The 20,553-nt window shown below is 42.5% G+C and overlaps 1 long non-coding RNA gene across 1 annotated transcript in view; it reads left to right on the forward strand.

Annotated features, from left to right (window-relative positions):
• The first annotated feature begins 8,967 nt into the window (after positions 1–8,967).
• LOC109266367 (uncharacterized) overlaps positions 8,968–20,553 on the forward strand; it is a 193,477-nt gene continuing 181,891 nt past the window's right edge. The window contains exon 1 of the long non-coding RNA XR_002079691.2: positions 8,968–9,229. This is a non-coding gene — a long non-coding RNA (uncharacterized LOC109266367). The remainder of the gene's footprint in view (positions 9,230–20,553) is intronic.

The following is a 20,553-nucleotide window of genomic DNA, read 5'->3' on the forward strand; positions in this document are numbered from 1 at the left end:
CTGCCCTGTGGATGTAGTAAAACAATCAGACAAAGATTTATGTATTGAGATTTTTATTATATTATTATTTAAAAGACCAAGTATTTGTAAACAATACAAAAACACATTAATTGGAAAAAGGTAATATATGATCATACATTTATACTATGGAACATTACGCGTTCATTGAAATGTTTTCAAAGAATATTTTACTTATTTTTTTTAAAGCTTATTTATTTACTTTGAAAGAGAGAACGGGAGAAAGAGAGCGAGAGCATGAGTGGGGGAGGGGCAGAGAGAGGGGGAGAAGGAAAGACTCTGCAGCGGGCTCCATCTGATAAACCATGAGGTGGTGACCTGAGCCAAGATCGAGAGTCTGATGCCTAACTGACTAAGCCACCCAGGTGACCCAAGAATATTTTAAATCAGAGGAAAATGCTAATGATATGTTGTTAAGTGAAGCAGTAAGATTGAAAATATTGTATCCTGTGATCTCCGTTATGTCACAAATGCTGTGGTATGGTGTGTGTGGTGTGATACATACATACCACAAATTGTGTATGTGTGTATTGTATAAATAAGGCTGGGTAAATACACTAAATGTTAACAGCATTCCTTTATAGGATCAGAAATGATTTTTATATTTATGTTTGTGTCTTTTCTCAAATTATCTATAATAAACAAACATGTATTACTTTTATAGTCTCAAAAACAGAATTAAGCACACAAAGGGGGTTAGGCTTGAGTTCAAGGTAAACATTAAAAAAAAATTTTTTTTAACGTTTACTTATTTTTGAGAGAGAGAGAGAGCATGAGCAGGAGAAGGGCAGAGAGAGGGAGACACAGAATCAGAAGCAGACTCCAGGATCTGAGCTGTCAGCACAGAGCCCGACGTGGGGCTTGAACTCATGAACCGAGACTCACAAATGGAGAGACCGTGACCTGAGCTGAAATCGGATGCTGAGCCACCCAGGCGCCCCAAGGTAAACATTTTTAGCGGCTGGAGCTGTGGATGCAGGGAGCACCTCCGTGTGGACAGGAGGGACGTCCACACAAAATAGTACTTCTATCAGTGAGTTTTCCTGCTTCATCGCTGGAGAAATCACACGCTTTCAGCTTCTTGGCTTACGAGTATAACATATGTTCTCACGTTCAAGAGGAACATTCAATGGGTTGAGCATAACAATCATAATGGTGTAAAATTGTGTTTGTTGAGGGGCACCTGGGGGGCTCAGTGGGTTGAGTATCTGACTTGGCTCAGGTCATGATCTCACAGTTTGTGAGTTTGAGCCCCGCAGCAGGCTCACTGCTGTCAGCGCAGAGCCTGCTTCAGATCTTCTGTTCCCTCCTCTCTGTGTCCCTTCCCCACGTGCCCTCTAAACATTAAACAAACAAACAAACAAACTGTTTTAAAACTGTGTTTGTTGAGATAAACTCCACACAAGGAAGATGCTGGAACTCTAACTGATCGGCCACCTTTGACCACCGTGTCCCTGTGACTCTTGCCGGACATCCCCGGCAGAGAGTGCTGACCGGGCTCACGCTGCTGGAACCCTGTCCCTGAAACGAACTTTCTTTGAGTGACTTCCTGGAGAAACTGCCCTTCTGTCTTCTGTTAGAGGAGGAGGCAAACGGACAGTGGAGCCAGCCGGGGAGCCAGGGGAGGAAACCTCAGACGCCTTCCTGGGCTGGGCCCACATGTGGTTTTGGTTTTTCGAGGCACAGGCAGCTGTGGTGTAAGCCAATGCTTCAGGACACCCCTTTTCTCCTGGTGCCACGGACTGGTTCCGGTGGGAAGGCCTTGCTGGTGGACTTTTTGAACTCCTCGCCTTTTTGCCCCCACAGGTTCTGGGCAGGTGAAGGACGGTTCTGCCCCGACTCCTGCCCTCGTCTGAGCTCCGTAGCTGTCAGCAGCTTCTCTTCCCTTGGTGGCACAAAGTTTCCCAGCTCTGACTTATGCATTCCTTACTATAAAGGCTATAGTTTCCTAACCTCAAACCCGAACATGTGGGGACAGGACACTTTTTCCCAATTTGCCTCGGAAAAGTCTTTTCAATATAGAAATTAGGTCATACGTAGTTATATTTAGCAAAATGCTTCTTTTGAGGAAAAACAAATGCATGAAACAGAACTGTCCCAGCATATCTGGTTCTTGTGGTCACTGTACTTCTGGCTGACTGTCCTGAGGAAACCCTGGAGCATCAGTGGGGTCTGCCCTTGGGCCCCCTCCCCACCCAGGTCAGGTGACTCCAACCTAAATGGGCTTCTTCTCTCTAATGCTGCTGCTCCTGGGAGAACTTTGGGCAGAATTACTTAGTCACCTATGAACTAATAGGCTAGCAGTTTTCAGCCACTCCAAGCTTATTCCTAAAGGAGCTTTAGTGTTTACACTGCTAAGCTTTTGGCACAGTCTATGTATTTGATAAACAGTAAAAAAAAGAAAAGAAAAGAAAGGAAAAATTACATCTGTCCTCTCCTATTTTTCAATGATAGTCTTCATTTTCTTCAAAGGTCAACTAAAGACAGAAACAGTTTATCTCAAATTGCAAGTTATTTGCAGTGAATACCTGAACAGTTAGCTCTGATGGGGGCATAGGCGGGGAGCGTGAAACTTCAGGGAGCTTCTCACAGTCTCTAGAGCCACACAGGGTACGTAAGCTCCGCCTCTGTGGAAGGTTAGCTTTACCACCAAGAACTTGCTCTTTAAACTGTGCTTCATGAGGAGCCCCCGAGGGGCTCAGTTGGTTAAGCATCTGACTTCAGCCCAGGTCATGATCTCGTGGTCTTGTGGGTTCAAGCCCCGCGTCGGGCTCTGTGCTGACAGCTCAGAGCCTGGAGCCTGCTTTGGATTCTGTTGTCTCTCTCTCTCTCTCTCTCTCTCTCTTTCTCTCTCTGCCCCTCTTCTGGTCACACTCTTTCTCTCTCTCTCTCTCTTTCTCAGAAATAAATAAACATTAAAAAAACACTTTTTTTTTAAACTCTGTTTCATGAGTTCCAGGAGGGTTCAATGCCTCATAAATGTTGTATGTGACCCAGGACAGGAAATAGGATAAAAGCACAGGAATTTTTCTTAGGGAAGAAAGAGAAAAGTCTCCGGATGTTCTTTAAAAAAATTTTTTTAATGTTTATTTATTTTTGAGAGAGACAGAGACAGAATATGAGTGGGTTAGGGGCAGAGAGAGAGGGAGACACAGAATCCGAAGCAGTTCCAGGCTCTGAGCTGTCAGCACAGAGCCTGACACGGGGCTCGAACTCAAGATCCATGAGATCATGACCGGAACCGAAGTCGGATGCTCAACCGACTGAGCCACCCAGGCACCCCAATCCAGCTGTTCTTTTAAAGGCGGTTCCCCGTCTTGGTCCCCTTACTTCAGAAGATGGCGGAGCTGAATGAGATGAGCTCCTACCCCTGCCCCTCCCCCCATTGGCGGCTTATGCCCCCTTTGAATCTGGCTGGTCAGTACAACACGGAACTGTAACCACCACCTCAGGAGCTTGAAGGTTGGGGACCAACACCTGTGCTTTGTGACACAACTACAGAGAACACCCACGTGTCTAGCCTGAGGTAACCATCTCCAAAACATGTTACCTTGTTCAAAGAGAAGCAGAGCCTAAGAGTATTCAGGAAGAGTGCAAATCCATAAATTCACTCAACGATACATGCCCAACAGTGCCACCTTTCTCTCTGCAAAGGACACCCCTGCTATTACTCTGGGTTGTAGAAGTTTTTCTTTAATATAATTAAATCTGCTGTTTCCTAAAAATGGAAAGCAAAACGGGAAGCTTTTTAAAAGCTATTGTGATAGAATGGCCTTGAAATGTATTAATGGACTCATCATTGAAGAAGAGAAGGGAGTAAGGATGTCTTAGTTCCATTTTTATTATTCATTTCTTTCCCATAGAGATTTAGATAAACTTGTCTTTGTCCCTAATCATCTCCAAGAGTGGAAAAGGATTTCCTCACAGAATTTTAAAGCAGGAAGGAACCCTAGAGAATGTCAAGCCTGAGGGCAGATTTAGCAGAAAAATCCCACCTTTTTTTCAGATATTCAAAAGAACCTTAGAGCCAGCTTCCTCTCCCGAGAGAAGCTCGTAAAGGTCATCGATTCCCTCATTTGAAGCATAATTTCACTTGATGGGGGGGTGGGGAAGGGAGCCAGATTTACTCAGGTGTTTTTAATATAAAACAATGGGAAAAGAAATAGTTTTATTAAATGACTGATAAAAAAGAGGTTATTGGAAATAATAGATACAAGCCATGAAATGTGAGTTTCCAAACAACCCATGGTAACAATACCAGTCAGAACCGACCCTTATCCATCACTTGCTGCATGCCAGGTGTTGCTCTGAGTGGTTCATACTTCTATGAACTCATTTAATCCTTACGAGGTAGGTACACTATCAGTATTCACACTGCACAGATGAGAATACTGCTGAAAGAGATGAAATAACTTGCCCCAAGTCATATGAATAGAAAGTGCTAGAGCTGGTATTTGTGGGTTGGCAGTTTGGCCTGAGGACCTACACTCTGAACCACTAAACACACTGTGCCTTGAATCAACGGTTGTTCCCATTCAACGGTTCCACTCCGTTACTGAGAAAATCTCAGTGAGGGACTAGAACAAGCATTTACGGTGTGCCTACTGCATGCCAATTATTGGGCCAATTCTCACAACACCCCAAGGAGATCTGTTATCCGAGAAAATCTCAGTCAAAGATCTGAGTGAGGGGCACCTGGGTGGCTCGGTTGGTTAAGCGTCTGACTTTGGCTCAGGTCATGACCTCACGGTTCGTGAGTTCGAGCCCCGCATTGGCGTCTGCACAGTGGGCTCAGAGCCCACTTCGGATCCTCTGTCCCCCTCTCTCTGCCCCTGCCCCATGCACACTTTCTCAAAAATAAATGGACATTAGGGAAAGAAAAGAAACAGATCTGAACGAGCATTTATCCTGAAACTGTGTGCTAGTTATTGGATCAACTCTCAGAAAACTCTCAGGTAGTTTTCCTGATGTCAAATGAAGGACTAGATTCAGAGAGTGAGGTTCAGAGAGGTGTAGTTAATTTGCTCAAGTCACAACCGGTTGAGAAAGAGAGCAGGTATCTGAACATGTATTTGATCTCAAATTTGTATTTATCCCACCATCCTGCACTAAGAAGTACAGGCAAATAATCTGATACCTGAACTTGTTCTGTGGTCTAGAATTTTAGTTTTGTTTTTTTTTAGTGTTTATTTATTTTTGAGACAGAGCACGAGCAGGGGAGGAGCAGAGAGAGAGGGAGACAGAATCAGAAGCAGGCTCCAGGTTCTGAGCTGTCAGCACAGAGGCCTTGTGGGGCTCGAATTCATGAACCCGCGAGATCATGACCTGAGCCGAAGTCAGATGACCAACCAACGGAGCCATCCAGGTGCCCCATAGAGTTTTAGTTTAAAAATATATATAGTTATTAAATTTTCCACACGAGATCTTTATTGAACAATATTACAATGGCCAGTTAACACTAATGACTCTATTTTGACCTAATATCTTAAAACACCTTTGCTTTGAAAGCGAAAGCATGAAAAAGAGCTGAAAGGAGAAATGATGTAATTAGCATTTTCAGGACAATACCTGTTTGAGTCATTCAACCAGGTGCACCGGAGATGTGCATATAATTGTATGCCCGATCTAACTTGAAGGACCTTCTAGAAAGAGAGGTAGGTGTCAGAAATAGAGACCAGAGCTGCTGTGTGAAATCAGCCATTTGCCATTCTACTCTGATTAGGGCTTCTTGCTTGACCAGTAATGAGTAGAAACTGAATTACAGACTTTGGCCTTTTCTGCAGGCTCCCGTTATGCCAAAAAGCAGCTGATTTATCCGTGAGATCTGTGTACTAAATGAAATGGCCCAGATAAACAGATGGCCTGGCCACGGTGGTATTTCACAGCAACATGTGTTTGTTTGAATAACATGGTCATAAACCTTTCACTCTGGGTCTAAAATTAAATTGTGGCTTTTGGATCTTACCTGGGGCTACTCAACAGAAAGCAGATTCAAATGTCAAATTTATGGCTTGGTTTCATCAGTAAGTTCTACATAATTTTCTACATTCATTTGTGAGAAGAACTTAAAACGTGTATCTTTCGAGTGTGTGTGTGTGTTGGGGGATATTGTACATAAAGATCCAAACCCTACAATTCTGATTTTCAACAAAACCAATTAGTGCGTAGGGTTTTTGTTTTGTTTTGTTTTGTTTTGCCTTATCAAATGAAAAATATGCTTCACTGCCATTCTGAACCTGAAGTTTTACATTCTGACGCAATAGCCTGCCAAGACTCTGGGATCCACTCTGCTATAATATCGTGACTGATTGTCTCTGTATCTTAAAAACGTACGGAAAGAAGCACTCTGTTTCTATAGCATTCTGCTCTAAATGGTAATCTGATGTGGTATCTATGACTCTTAACATCAGTCCTCACGGGAGAGCCAAGGATGATGTTGGTGGTGTGGATACTTCCCCTTATCAGTGGTGAAATAGCATGAATGAAGAGAGGAAACAGCAAAGCAGTTCGGCACCATTTTCTTCTCATCGCTCAGATGTACAAAGAATAAATAAGACTGACATTTTTGCTTTGTTAAAATCATGAATTATTATTCGAGAGAGTCTAATAAACCTCATCCTATTCTTTGTGTTTATCCAGCGCTACCCCCAAGAATAAAAGAAATTGCCATTATTAGAATAGTGAATTGGTATTATGGAGATTATGTTCCCTTCTCTCTTTACTATTATAATTTTTAATAACATTTATTTTGAGGTAATTATAAATTCACATGCAGTTGAAAGAAACAATATAGAGGGTTTTCTGTGTACCCTTCACCTAGTTTCTCCTAGCAGTAAAATCTTGAAACAACTATAGTACAATGTCACAAACAAGAAATTAACATTGATATAATTCGGGCCTTATTCAGATTCCGGTTCTAAAAGTACTCATTTTTGTGCATGCACCTGTGTTTATGCATTTAATTCTATGCAGTTTTATCACATGTGTAGATTCATGTGACCGACAACACAGTCAAGATACAAAACAATTCTGTCATGAGGATCCCTTGTACTATTCTTTTGTGGCCATAGCCACCTCCCTCCGTTGTCCTCTCCCTAACCCCTTCTAACCACTAATCTGTTCTCCATCCTTCTACACATGTCATTTCAAGAATTCTATATAAATGGAATCATACAGTATGTAACCTTTTGAGATTGGCTTTTTAACTCAGAATAATCCCCCTGAGATCTATCCAAGTTGTAGTTCATAACATAAATGTACCACGGTTTATTTAGTCATTCACTCCATTCAAGGCTAAATGGTCAAAAAACCTGTGATTTTTCTCCCCCCAATTTTGGCCTATTACAAATATGAACATCTGTGTACAGGTTTTGGGGGGAACGTAAGTTTCATTTCTCTGGGATAAATGCCCAGGAGTGCAATTGTTGAATTTTATGGTAAATGCTTATTTAGTTTTATAAGAAACTTTGCTACTCTTTTCTAGATTGGCTGCACTATTTTATATTCCCAGCAGCAACACATTAGATTGTTCCGTAACAATAAAATCACGTTCCACACACCTTTGAGAGCCCAGGCCAATTCAAGTTCTCCGTGACATCTCTCCCTCATCATTTTCGGCTATGCTTACCCCTCTCTTACATCTTGTAATATTTTGAACCATTCACTAATATTGGTAGACTTTCAATATTTAAATATTTCTTATTTTAAAGCCTCCCCATTCTAACTACACTGTAAACTCGCCAAGCCCTAGGATCATTATTTTCCCTTGCTATTTCCCCTGCTGAGTCTGGCACAATAATTAGTATTCAGAAAATAGGTTTTGAATGATTGAAGTTGAATACATAAGAAGCAATATGAGTCAATTAAATGTGTTGTAGTTTTCAAAAAATTACCAACTTTCTCTTTATCAGACTTAGCTAAATTCTAGAACCATGGTTATTAAGCAAATTGCTACAGATACAGCACACTTAAATGTGTGACTATTCTATTTTGTTCCCCAAATAATCTTGATACTTTCTCTAGGAAGATGTTACACCATTACTGAAATTGCAAAATATTATATCAATTTTTGCTTAAAGTGGTTTAAATTACATCTTTTCTCCAGGTGTTTCTTACCTCGTCATCCTAGCATTAGTTCACAGAAGAGCAATGATGTGTTGGTAAATGTTTAATGACCAGCTCTCCGGAAGGAAAAAGAAAATGCCCTCGGGTGTAGCTTTTGCCGCTGAGTAAATACTCTGACCGAGGCCAATTTCAAGCTACCATTTTGATATCACTGAACACGATTTAGGAAGAGATGCCTACCGGAAGATACAGTGAGCCAGTATGAGCTAGCCCCAGCATTCCAGTGCTAGGGATATATTAAATGCAACTAATGGAAAATGTTCTACAATATATATCAACATTCAAATGAGTCACATGCACTCAAACAATGGGACTTCTTTAATGGTTTCAGTCTCCAAAATCTCTTTGCTCACCAGCAACCGCTAGTGTTTAATGCTTTCCCAGAAGTAGCCCACTCTACCCGCCCCCACCCCCCAGCTGATTTCTACTCATCCCTTTTGTCTGTACCCAGAGGCCTTTTTCTTAGTTCCCACCGACCACTCCCTCTCCCTCACACAACCAGTTTAACACCCGACCACATATCATAATTTCTCATCACGGTTTTACTTTGCCTTCAGAGTACCATGCACGATTTATGGATATATATTTTTGTTTCTATAATGTCTGAAACCCTCACTAAACTAGATACCACAGGAAGCCTGGGACTATGTCCCTTTTGTTTATCCGTGGCCCCAGCAGCACCATGAATGAATGGGTGGGTCCATTGCCTTGACTGAGAATTCCTGCTCAGCAATACCTCACAGGTTTCACCTCTTTCTGCCCTGGGGTGGCCCCTCCTCTGCTTGCTAGGCCCATAACTCTTCAGTCGGTTAAGATGTAACAGAGCAAAAGAAGCTATTGTGTTTCCAGCCATTTGCATCAGTTGAAGGAGGTCATTGAATGGACGTGACCGCAGGTTGACCCTCAACTCCAGAGCTGGTCTGGGGCAATCGGAGGCTCCCCCCCGCCCCGGCCCATCCGTGGAGTCCTCCTGCTGCAGATTCTGACCCCCAGTTCCAAAGCCGGAGCCATTTTCAGGGATACAGACGTGAGAGAGCAAAGCGCTTCTGAGACAACCTGGACGAGCGAGACGCTTGACTTAAGCCAGGTAAGGCCTCGATGCAAACTTTTAAGTTTCTGGCAGGCGGCGGGTGTGGACACCTGCCCGTCCTGCTGCTTTTCGAGACAAGCTTCGCGTGTAAGTTCCCTGGCTTATTAAACCCACCACCTGCCAGCGTGGAGTGGCTGCGTCGTTCTTGTCTCTCCTTTCCTCCCCCATGCACAGGGTCAGTTTCACATTTCACCACGGAAAGCTCCGGAGTTCCAGAACCAACACCGACAAAACTCTCTTCGCAATCACCATTGGTTGGGGTGGGGCAGGTTCTTTCATTCACGTTTCATTCCATCTTATAATGAAATGTTGTTCTTTAATTAACATTTGCCAACTTTTTCCTTCTCCTCTGTTGTTTTTCCTGTCCTTACCATAAAGTCACCTCCTGTTCAGCGGGTCTGTTCAGCTCTGCAAATGAGGCCCCCGCCACTCATCTTTATTTAACAATCAGGCTATGCTTGTTTTAGCATTATAGAAGTAAAGGAACATTAACCGGTGTTTGTTTCTTTTTGCATCACTCACAGAAGTTGCAAAACTGGAAAGAAAGATTTTCTTTGTTCTTTGTTTTCTCTCTTCCTACACTTGAATAAGACACTCCCTGAAAGCATTTAAAAAAATACTGCCTGCTCTATTTTTATCTGCGACCTAGAACAGTGCCTGCTACACAGTAGGTACTCCGTAGGCATATACTGAATGAGTGAATTTATTTCTGAATCATTTTCATAAATAAGGAGAGTATGCAGTCCATTCTAGAAAGAAACCCTGAGGACAGATGTTTTATACAAGAATGATACTTAGCTATTTTGAAAAGAAAAACAATCTGTTAATAGAAATAACTGTAAAAATTAGCAACCAAATCTGAAGTTGAAATAACTGTTAACAGAAGGTAAGTCCATATATTATGGGATCGATCTTGTTTCTGTCCTAAAACATCTTTCAGACCATGAGTTTCAAGTGCCAATTTCCTGAATTAAAAGCTAGTAGATTTTTACTTCAATGATAATATTTTACATTCATGTGACGCTAGCTGTGTCTTATGTTGTCACAGTTGATTATTATTCAAACTAACTGGAGAATTTCCTGTGCTTAAAGTCAGGCTATGTGCTACTGAATATAAAAGGAATAAAGATACTATGTCAGATATGTTAGTTAACTTCCAAGATCCATTTCTCCTCCTTTCTTAGAAATAAAGGGCACTAACTTTGAGCTGGGCACACAGCTAAGAATCTATTTTCCTCAGGAAACTTGCAGCTCAGTGTGAATGAGACTAAGTTTTCGCAACAAGTTTTAAGTGATGAGGTGGATAGTTCCTCCCTTAAAGAGGGAAGACATGCTCTTCTTTATCCCTCCCTACATCCTGACTGCAGTGCATTTGTGATGGCTGGAGCTTTAGCAATCATTTTAGACTATGAGGAAAAAAGCCGCAACCATGTCCATCTTCTCCCTCAGTGTGTTTTCAACACTTAGCACGAGACATCGTATATAGTAGATATACAGTAAATATATATTGAATAAATGAATAAATATGATTTCTTTGATCATATTCTCTTCCCCTGTTTTCTTCTATAGCTTTGGACAACTATATTCTAAGAAAGTAGTTATAATAGTAAAGGTATTAACATTTCACGTTTGCAGAGTCCTATGCCAAGCCCTAAACCATCTCTAGCCATTTATACAATTAACTAGTTTTATAAATTTCCACAAATAACGAGTTTAAAAGTTACACAAGTAAATTTACACAGTTAACTAACCATTTACACAAATAACTAGTTAATAGAATTATTCTGAAGTTGCCATTGTAATTCTTGGGAGAGTCACTGAATGTAAGGCTTCATCATAGCATAAGGAACTCATGCAAGAGAATTTATATCAGCAGATTGATACCAGGTAAAAGATACATGAAGCAAGGACTGGATTCTTACCAGTCTCCAACAATTCTAATCAGCTAAGCTGGGGAAAGGAAGCAGGGGACCTAAGGAGACACTGAGTATGACCAGAACTGGAAGGTAAAGCAAGATTAATCTCAAGAGAGCACTGAGGTCTGCATGGGAAGGTGATTTAGGATGGGGTTATGGGTCTGGGACTGTTGCCTATGTAGCTTTTACCCCTAGAGTTCTTACAGGTACATTCAGTCACTGGTAATTCCTGCGACTTCATGGCTAACTTAAACGTTCATTTTGGTAGTAGCCATTCTGATTGTCATTACATTATTGCCTTAAGGTCTAAACTATATTAAAGCTTTTGAGAACAGATATCAATACATTACGTTACTGTTCAGTGTATTTCCCAGTGATCATTCAGAACATTCTAAACTCACAAACTTTCACCATTCCTTAATAAATTGCTCAGGCAAACTAACATTAGTGTAGTTTCAAAAAGATTTCAAGGCAGTCTTTATACGGAAGAGTCGTGTATTGTTCCTATCTTAATGGCTTGAAAGATAATGCTCAGCAACATCCAATAAAATCTTTTGAAATATTATGCACCCCCAGTCTTACTGCATCCCAGATGGATGCATTGCCTAATATTTATAAAGATGGATGCTTTGGTATGTGTTTAATGGTGGTATTTTTTGCAGTAACTAATGCCGAAATTCCAGGAGAAGAAATTCGGTGCTGCAAATATTTACTATAGTACTGGCACATAAACCAAGAGCTAGTAGACTTTAATGCTTTTTTCCCTAAACTTTTTATAGCCTTTCATTTTTAATCGTTGCCAATCTGCTGATTTTATTTTAAATAGATACTTCAAGACTGTGCTTTGTCAAAACAGACAGATGTATCATTAAATTCCCGCCCAAATTACACATTAGGCAATGTCTTTGTTTCATGTGCTACTGAGGTATTTGAATTTGTTATAATCTGGAGTAAAGAGGAAGCCGGAAAGCTGATTTGCAGAGTGAAAAGCTCTATAATTTAGAATTGATTGTTCTGATTGCATATGGCTTCGTGAAATGCCATTTGGCCCAAATGGGGGTGGTCATGGCTCTGTGTACTCATTCTTGCACGTCATTCTAGCACAGTTTTATTGGGAGAGGCTAGTGGAAGAGAGCACACTAGAAGTCTCTGGCATTGCTTTTCCTGTTCATCAGTCATCTCTTTAAAGAAAGGGGTGAGGGATAATTTGGGTAATTCTCCAATATTCCTTATCAGTTAGGGAACTTCCTGTTACTACTGTTGAAATAAGTGATCACAAACTTAGTGGCTTAAAACAATACAAATTTAATATTTTACAGTTCTGGAGGTCAAAGTCTGAAATGGGTCTTACAAGGCTACAATTAAGGTGTCAGAAGGGGTGCAGTCCCCCTGGAGGCTTTAGGGAAGAATCTGCTTCCTTGCCTTTTTCAGTTTCTAAAGGCTGCCTGCATTCCTTTGCTTGGGGCCCTTCCTCCATCTTCAAAGGCAGCAGTGTGGCATCTGGAAACTGTCTTTTACTGTCACCTTCCTGTCTCCATCTTTAACCTCTAAGAACCCATGTGATTACATTGAACCCACTAAGAAAATACAGAATAATTTCCCCATTGCAACATCCTTTTTAAAAAACACTTATTTATTTATTTTAAGACAGAGCAGGCAGAGAGAGAGAGGGAGAGAGAGAGACTCCCAAGCAGGCTCTGCGCCATCAGCACAGAGCCTAATGTGGGGCTCAAACCCACAAACCCCGAGTTCATGACCTGAGCTGAAACCAAGATCTGGAAGCTTAACTGATTAAGCCACCCAGGGACACCCCCCCCCACCCCGCCCCCGATTGCAAGATCCCTAACTTGATCACATCTGCAAAGTCCCTTCAGCCTTGTAAGGTTACATTTTCATAGGTTCCAGGGATTAGGACATGGACATCTTTGGGAGGGACATTATTCTACCTTCTACAGAGTACTTACTGAATGCATATTAAGCCACTTCTGTGTTTAAGACCCTTTTATAAATGTGAAAACCCTTGATAGATTTCCTCTCAGCCTGGACAGCTCTGGGAGAAAAGCCATCTTTTTACCAAATAAGTCTCAGTACTGCTGTTAGTAAATGAGAAGAAATAGAGATTATCTTGGGAAGAGAAGCCTGTCTTCCAATAAGGGAAGCATCTAAGAAAGTTGGCTCTCTATAAGAACTAGATGCATATCTTTGTCCATTGCAACCCCGGGCCGCCCCCCCCCCCCCTCATCCCGCCCCGTCTGATTCCATGACACATAGGATAGCGATGCCACAATACAGTCTTCAGTGACCTTTTGTTTTCTCATCCTATAAAGAAAATTCAAATCCCCCGTTTCAGAATCAGGAGAGAAAAACATTTAAAGAAAGCACATCTGATATACCATACTTATATTTGCATTATGTTTCAACTGGGTCAGAGACTGTGGTTAAAAAGACCATTTGAAATCCTCAGAAAAGGCATCTCTGGATGGGAAAATATGAAAACTAGCTTTGGAGGCCCTCATATTGGGGATAATGGAGAAATTTCCATCAACTCTGCTAGCTGCCATGTTTGTGAGCGGTGTGGTCTCCTGAGTTGTGTGAAATGGCCGTGCCTCAGAGTAAGCCCAGGTACTGAGGAGAATGTAGTTGATTTGAATGATAGAAAGAGGACAGAAGAAGAAAGGCAAGCCCTGCATTTTATGTACAGCCTGTCATTGGAGAGGCCTGTGCATCGTCATTAGTAAGCCTTACTAAATCCTGAAAATGTTCTCTTTGCTTCTAAAACTGTCCCTACTTTGGAGACTAAATGTTCTTTCTGTTCCTTTGACTGCCTCTAGGGTACATTTAAACTTTCTTTTACTACCTGAAGTTTGTCATGTGTTGGCCGCTTTGGTTTTTGCTGACCTCAGTGATACCCCACTGGGTTCTGGAGGCCCCTCCATCAATTGCTTACTGGAGCTCCCTTGTGGCCACTGAATTAGGTTTTCTCTTTACCCACCAGGAAGAGATAGAGACATTTTAACATCTCTTCCAAGTTCTTTGGACCCCTGAAGAAGGATCTGTGCAGGTTTTCCTGTGTGTTTCCCTCATCAGAGTCATTTTGACTTCCTCTCTGGCGACAAGTGCCGGCACCTGATGCCAACGTGTTTCGCAGACAGTGGGAGATGTTCTACTCTTAAGGTAGTTTTGTCTTTGCTTTTTCTTTTCTCCTGTCAAGGTAACAAAAAGGAATGGGTGTTTATTTCCAGAGGCTCTTTTTCCCAATGTAAAGTGTTAATCATTACTAGTCAAGACTCTTTTAGTTTAGTTAGTTTTTCTATTCTTCCAAACTTTGTTTATTGAGGATCTACTATATATAAGGGATATATATATATATATATATATATTCATAAGGATTCTACATCTGAGTCCAAAGAATAAGCAGCATGAACACACAGAAAAGAGAGAACATATTTCCTTCTGAGATTCTAGGCCTGGGTTTATTATGATGTCACCAACAGAGTGTGACCTTGAGCAAATCCCGTCCTGTCTCAGGAACTCTGTTCCGCCACTGGGAAAGAGACTGGCACTGGCTGATCTCCAAGGTCACTCCAGCCCTGGGTTCAAATGAGCATAAGTCCAGGCATGTAGCTCTCCAGGCCTGCCCTGTTTCAACAAGTGATGGAAAAACCTTAGGAAAGATGGGATAGAAAGATTGCTTCTAAAGGGTGTACGCTTTATGGGAAATATGCCCTTTATGTCTACAAGATAAAAAACTTTCCCCTCACAGTGTATTTCAGGAATCAGAGATGAAATCTGTTACGTAAAAAGAGTATGGTAGCAATTTTTAATTTTTTTTTTAAGTTTATTTTTGTGACAGAGAGAGACAGAGCATGAATGGGGGAGGGTCAGAGAGAGAAGGAGACACAGAATCTGAAACAGGCTCCAGGCTCCGAGCTGTCAGCACAGAGCCCGATGCAGGGCTCGAACTCATGGACCACGAGATCATGACCTGAGCCGAAGTTGGCCGCTCAACCGACTGAGCCACCCAGGCGCCCCATGGTAGCAATTTTTAGAAAATTAACCAACTTTTTAAAAAATTGAAAATGTAACACATACTCACTGTCAAAAATTTAGAAAATAAAAAGCAAAGGCAGAGGGATAACATTCAGCAGTAATCCCAGTGTTCAGAGATATCCACTGTTAACATTTTAGTGTGCTTCCTTAGAGTCTTATAGTTCCTTATATATCCCCCTGCAATTTATATGTTGAAGCCTAACCCCAGTGTGATGGTATTAAGAGGTGACATCTTTGGAGGTGATTAAGTCATGAGGGTGGAGCCCTCATGAATGGGATTAGTGCCCTTAAAAAAGACACCTAGAGAGCTCCCCCACCCCTTCCACCATACAAGGAGACAGTTACGACCAGATTCTGAATCTACTGGTGCCTGAATCTTGAACTTCCCAGTCCGAACTGTGAGAAATAAATTTCTATTGCTTATAAGCCACCCAGTCTGTGGTATTCCATTACAGCAAACCTAATGGACTAAGTTAAGTCCCAACTAAAATTGGGAATACTTTCCATATGTTTTTTCCCCCATAATAGTGTATTGTCAATAATTATAAAATGATATGTAATTTTGGAAACTAATAATATAAAGAAGAAAAAAACAGTTACCTTAATCTTCACATTAATTCTTACACTCTGATGTGTGGCTCCTGCGTGGATCAGTTGGGTGAGCATCCGACTCTTGGTTTCAGCTCAGGTCATGATCCCAGGGTCGTGAGATCGACCCCCGTGTCAGGCTCTGTGCTGAGTGTGGAGCCTGCTTAAGATTCTCTCTCTCTCTGCCTCTGCCCCTCTCCCCTGCTCTCTCTCTCTCTCTAAAATAAAAAAAAAAATTGGGGCACCTGCATGGCTCAGTCAGTTAAGCATCCAACTTTGGCTCAGGTCATGATCTCATGGTTCAGGAGTTTGAGCCCAGTGTCGGGCTCTGTACTGACAACTTAGAGCCTGGAGCCTGCTTTGGATTCTGTGTCGCTCTGCCCCTCCCCCACTCACACTCTGTCTCTCAAAAATGAATAAACGTTACAAAAATAATACAAAAATTAAAAAACATCTAATTCTTAGATACTGGGAAGTGTTTGGTCTCTTTCCCACCTTGTGCTTCATCCTTGATTTTGCTCAAAGATCTCATTTGAGACTCAGCACTGTTTTCAGGCAGCATTGTTTCTTCAGACAGGCGTGACATTCTCCTCTTTAAGCACAGGTAAAACAGTATGTGGTTCCTGCCCTGTGGACACTTCCCATGGCTGGCGCGGTGATTAACCTGGCATCAATTATACTAAGTGCTGTTTAAGGAAGGAGGACGTGCAACCTACAAATTAAACCACTAGCACTAAATTAAGGCCACTGTGTAACTGTCCAGGCACCTTTTAGACACCAATGTGCTTTATTCTCTGTCTTTGTGCTTGACACAGAGATTTGGTGAATTCATCCAAGTTAAGCTGAGTTGGTCTGGGAGATATTTGAACAGACATCTGCACCAGGACTACCTTTCCTTGCAAGAGAATTTTCTGTTACTTTGTGCCAAGTTACTTTGGCACTGGGTGCCAGCCGTGCTGTTCAGGGTTCGTAGACAATTCTCCCCCTAAAAAATCCCCACGTGTGTGATGCTCACTATCTGTTATTAAGCTGTGTGTGTCCACGTGCATGTGTGCCTGAATGGGTGTACTCGAGTGTGTGCCTGTGTTTGCACGTGAAAGTTCACAGACACCCAGGCATTTTTAAGTACATCAGCCTATTATTACAAGTTATAAATAGTATAGAAAGAATATATATATATATATATATATATATATACACACATATATATATATGGATTTGAAGTCAGAATGCATTTTCTTTTTGTAGCTGATATGTGCAGCAATCTTGTTAACTGTGGTTATCGTCTTATATAGAAGGTTTCCCTGTATCACACAATTTACAATAACCCCCTATCTACTAAGATGTATTGAGGGCCCACCATGTGTCAGACACTCTGCTAGGCTTTGGGGCTACAGCAGGGAAGAAACAGACAAATGCTGCTCTCCCAGAATCGATGCTCTAGTGGAGAAAAGTAAAAAAAAAAAAAAAAAGATATTGATTACTGCTGGGGAGAGACAAGGCAGGGGGATAGGACATGCATATGAATGCTGGTAGGTGTTGGTGGGGAAGGGTTTGATGGTGGGTTTTTTTTTTTTAACGTTTATTTATTTTTGAGAGACAGGGAGAGAGTGTGAGCAAGGGAGGGGCAGAGAGCAAGGGAGACACAGGATCCGAAGCAGGCTCCAGGCTCTGAGCTGTCAACATAGGGCCTGATGCGGGGCTCAAACTCATGAACCGTGAGATCATGACCTGAGCTGAAGTCGGGGATTTAACCAACTGAGCCACCCAGGTGTGCCCAGGGTAGTTTTTTTTTTTTTTAATTTATTTTAATTTTTTTAAGGTTTATTTATTTTGAGAGAGAGAGAGCACAAGGGAGGGGCAGAGAGAGAGAGGGAGAGAATTCCAAGCAGGCTCTGTGCTGTCAGTGTGGAGCCTGACGTGGGGCTTGATCTCACAAACCATGAGATTATGATCTGAGCTAAAATCAAGAGTCAGACGCTTAAACAACTGAGCCACCCTGGTGCCCCAGAGGGTGGGTATTTTAAATAGTGACCACATGTATGACAAATCATGTTCACCACAGATGTGAGTGATAAGGAGGCTTGTGAATGGGGGCCTACAGCCTGTGAGGAAGGAAGTCATGCAGCTTCCTGGAGGAAGAGTGACAGAGGCAAGTGCAAGTCCCCACGGGTGATATACCCGTGCAAGTCCCCAAGGGTGATATACCCCAGATGTACTTGAGGAAGAGCAAGGAGGCTAGTATGGCTAGTCCAGGAGAAGTGAGGGGGAAATGGTAACAAGTGAGATCAGAGATGAGTCAGGGGGTTTGTTAAACCATGGTCCACAACTTCTCTAACATTTCTTCTAGATGCTGTGTGCGTATCATCTCACTCATACTTTGACCCAGTATACTTTGACTTTTGGAAGAAATTGTACAAGAGAAATTCCAGCCAAATGGACTGGTGATTATTTGTTCTCTTGTTTTGGTAATCTGGGTGGGTATATTAGTGGATGACGTTTCCATTGCTGCATAACAAATCACCACACATTTGGTGGCTTGAAACAATGCCCGTTTATCATCTATAATTTCTGTGGGTCAGAAGTTGGATCCTCTCCTCAGGGTCTCACAAACCAAAATCAAGGGATGGACTGGTCTATATTCTTGTCTGGAGGCTCTGGAGAGAAATCTGCATCCAAGCTGGTGCGGGTGGTTGGCCAAATTTAGTTCCTTACAGTTAGTTGGAGGACTGTCTTTGTTTCCTTGCTGTCAATCAAGACCTACTCTCAGTGTCTACAATTCCCTGCAGTTCCCAGTCACAAGGCGCCCTCTGTCTTCAAAGCCTGCAAAAGAGAACCTCCCTTTCACAGTTCCAGTCTCTTATGCCAAGAAGGGCCCAGTTCTGTTTAAGGGTTCATCTGATTAGGTCAGGCCCACCAAGGGTGATCTCTCTACTTGGAGTCAACTGATTAGGGAAATTAATTACGTCTGCAAAATCTCTTCATAGCAGCACCTAGATTGACGTTTGACTGAATTACTGGCAGAAGGTGTATATACACTGGGAGCCAGGAATCCTGGGGGTCCGCTTAGATTTCTGCCTACCATAGCAGGAAAACCTATAGCTAGAGTGCACTGTATGTAGGAATGGAATGTGTATGACAAACTTAGACCTAAATCCAAATGTACATTGGAAATGGGTGAAGAGGGTAAGTTGAAAAGGTGGGGAGTTTTAACAGTGGTAGCTTTGTGGGGTTTTTTGGGGTGTTTTTGTTTTTAGTATATTTATTTATTTGTTTGTTTTTTAGAGAGAGAGTGGGGGAGAGGAGCAAAGAGGGAGAGAGAGAATCTCAAGCAGGCTCCATGCTCAGTGCAGAGTCTGACTCAGGGCTTGATCTCACGACCCTGGGACCATGACCTGAGCAGAAATCAAGATTCAGATGCTTAATTGACTGAGCCATTCAGGTGCCTCCGAGTGGTAACTTTGAATCACCACTGGTGGAGGTGTGAGAAATGAGAGGAGGAAACTTGCATTTGTTGGATACGATTGTGGATTGGATTTGGATTGGATTTGGATTTGGATTGTGGATTGGATTGTTGGATTGGAAAGTGTGAGCATTGGTATGAATAAGGAGGGTAAAAAGAGTAAGGGGAAAACTTCTTCAGAGGAAGATGGACGGTCAGGGGGTGCGGGACACAGAATTATGAGTAGCTGAATGGTGGGTTTCATCCTCAGGGCCAGGAGAGGTAGAGCCAATCAGGAAAGTGAAGTTCTAAGAATACCATCTGGGAAGAGGTATGCCAGGATGCCAGCCTAGGCCTTTCCATAGCCCCATGTAGGCCCACCAACCCAGTGTTACTCAGAGTGTGGCCTGCAAATCCCAGCATCAGTACTAGCTGGTGCTTGTTAGACATGAAGAATCTCGGGTCCCACCTCAGACCTCCAGAACCAGAATCTGCATTTTAACAGGATTCCCAGGTGACTCATACCTGCATTAAAGTTTGAGAAGCATTGCTCTACCCAGCTGCTCCTAAGGAGGAAACCTATTGTGTAGCCTCCTTAATCATCTGACAAGTTTTGCACTCGGGGAAATCCCTGGTAAACCAGGACGGTTGGTCACCCAGGCTTCTATCATCCAAGGCACAGTGTTACGATTATAAACACCTGCTCGATGACACCTCTGTGGCCCTGTGCCATTCCCTCCAGAGCTCCACTGTCACCCCAGGATTATATCATTCCTACAGTGGCTTCTCACAACAGGTGGGCTGGAGACAGGAACGTAAGACCCTCTGGGATGAAAAGACTTCTTACAGATCTCCACCCAGAGTGCTACCATTGCCATCGCAAACTCATGGAGGGCATGTCAGCCGTGAGAACTCAGGAGCCAGGACTCAATCTGCCCAAGTCGATCGAGCAGAAAGGTTGTCCCTGAGAAGCCGAACACTATGAGGGATGTCCCCTGGGAACTGGCCAGATGGGAAGGAGCCATCCATCTTGTGAGCTGCTGCTCTAACTCTTCAGAAATAATGGGTCTGTCCAGCGGGATGTGACTAAATGGCTTGAAGTTATAGCTGAGTGCCAACCGAGGGCCTGTCCCCGCTAAACAGAGCTGCCAACAGCCTCCACACAGAACCACCCAACAAGATGAATGGCCAGCCCACTTTGGAACCTCACCACAGCTTGCTCCCTCTCCTGGATGACAGGCCAGACATCTGGTATGTTGGGATGCTATAAAAACAGTTACAAATGAATGAGGGTGGACCACGGCTGGGAACTGAGGAAGTGTTAT

The sequence above is a fragment of the Panthera pardus genome, unplaced genomic scaffold (assembly GCF_024362965.1).
Source record: "Panthera pardus isolate Hobbes unplaced genomic scaffold, ASM2436296v1 HiC_scaffold_16, whole genome shotgun sequence".
Classification (NCBI taxonomy): Eukaryota; Metazoa; Chordata; class Mammalia; order Carnivora; family Felidae; genus Panthera; species Panthera pardus.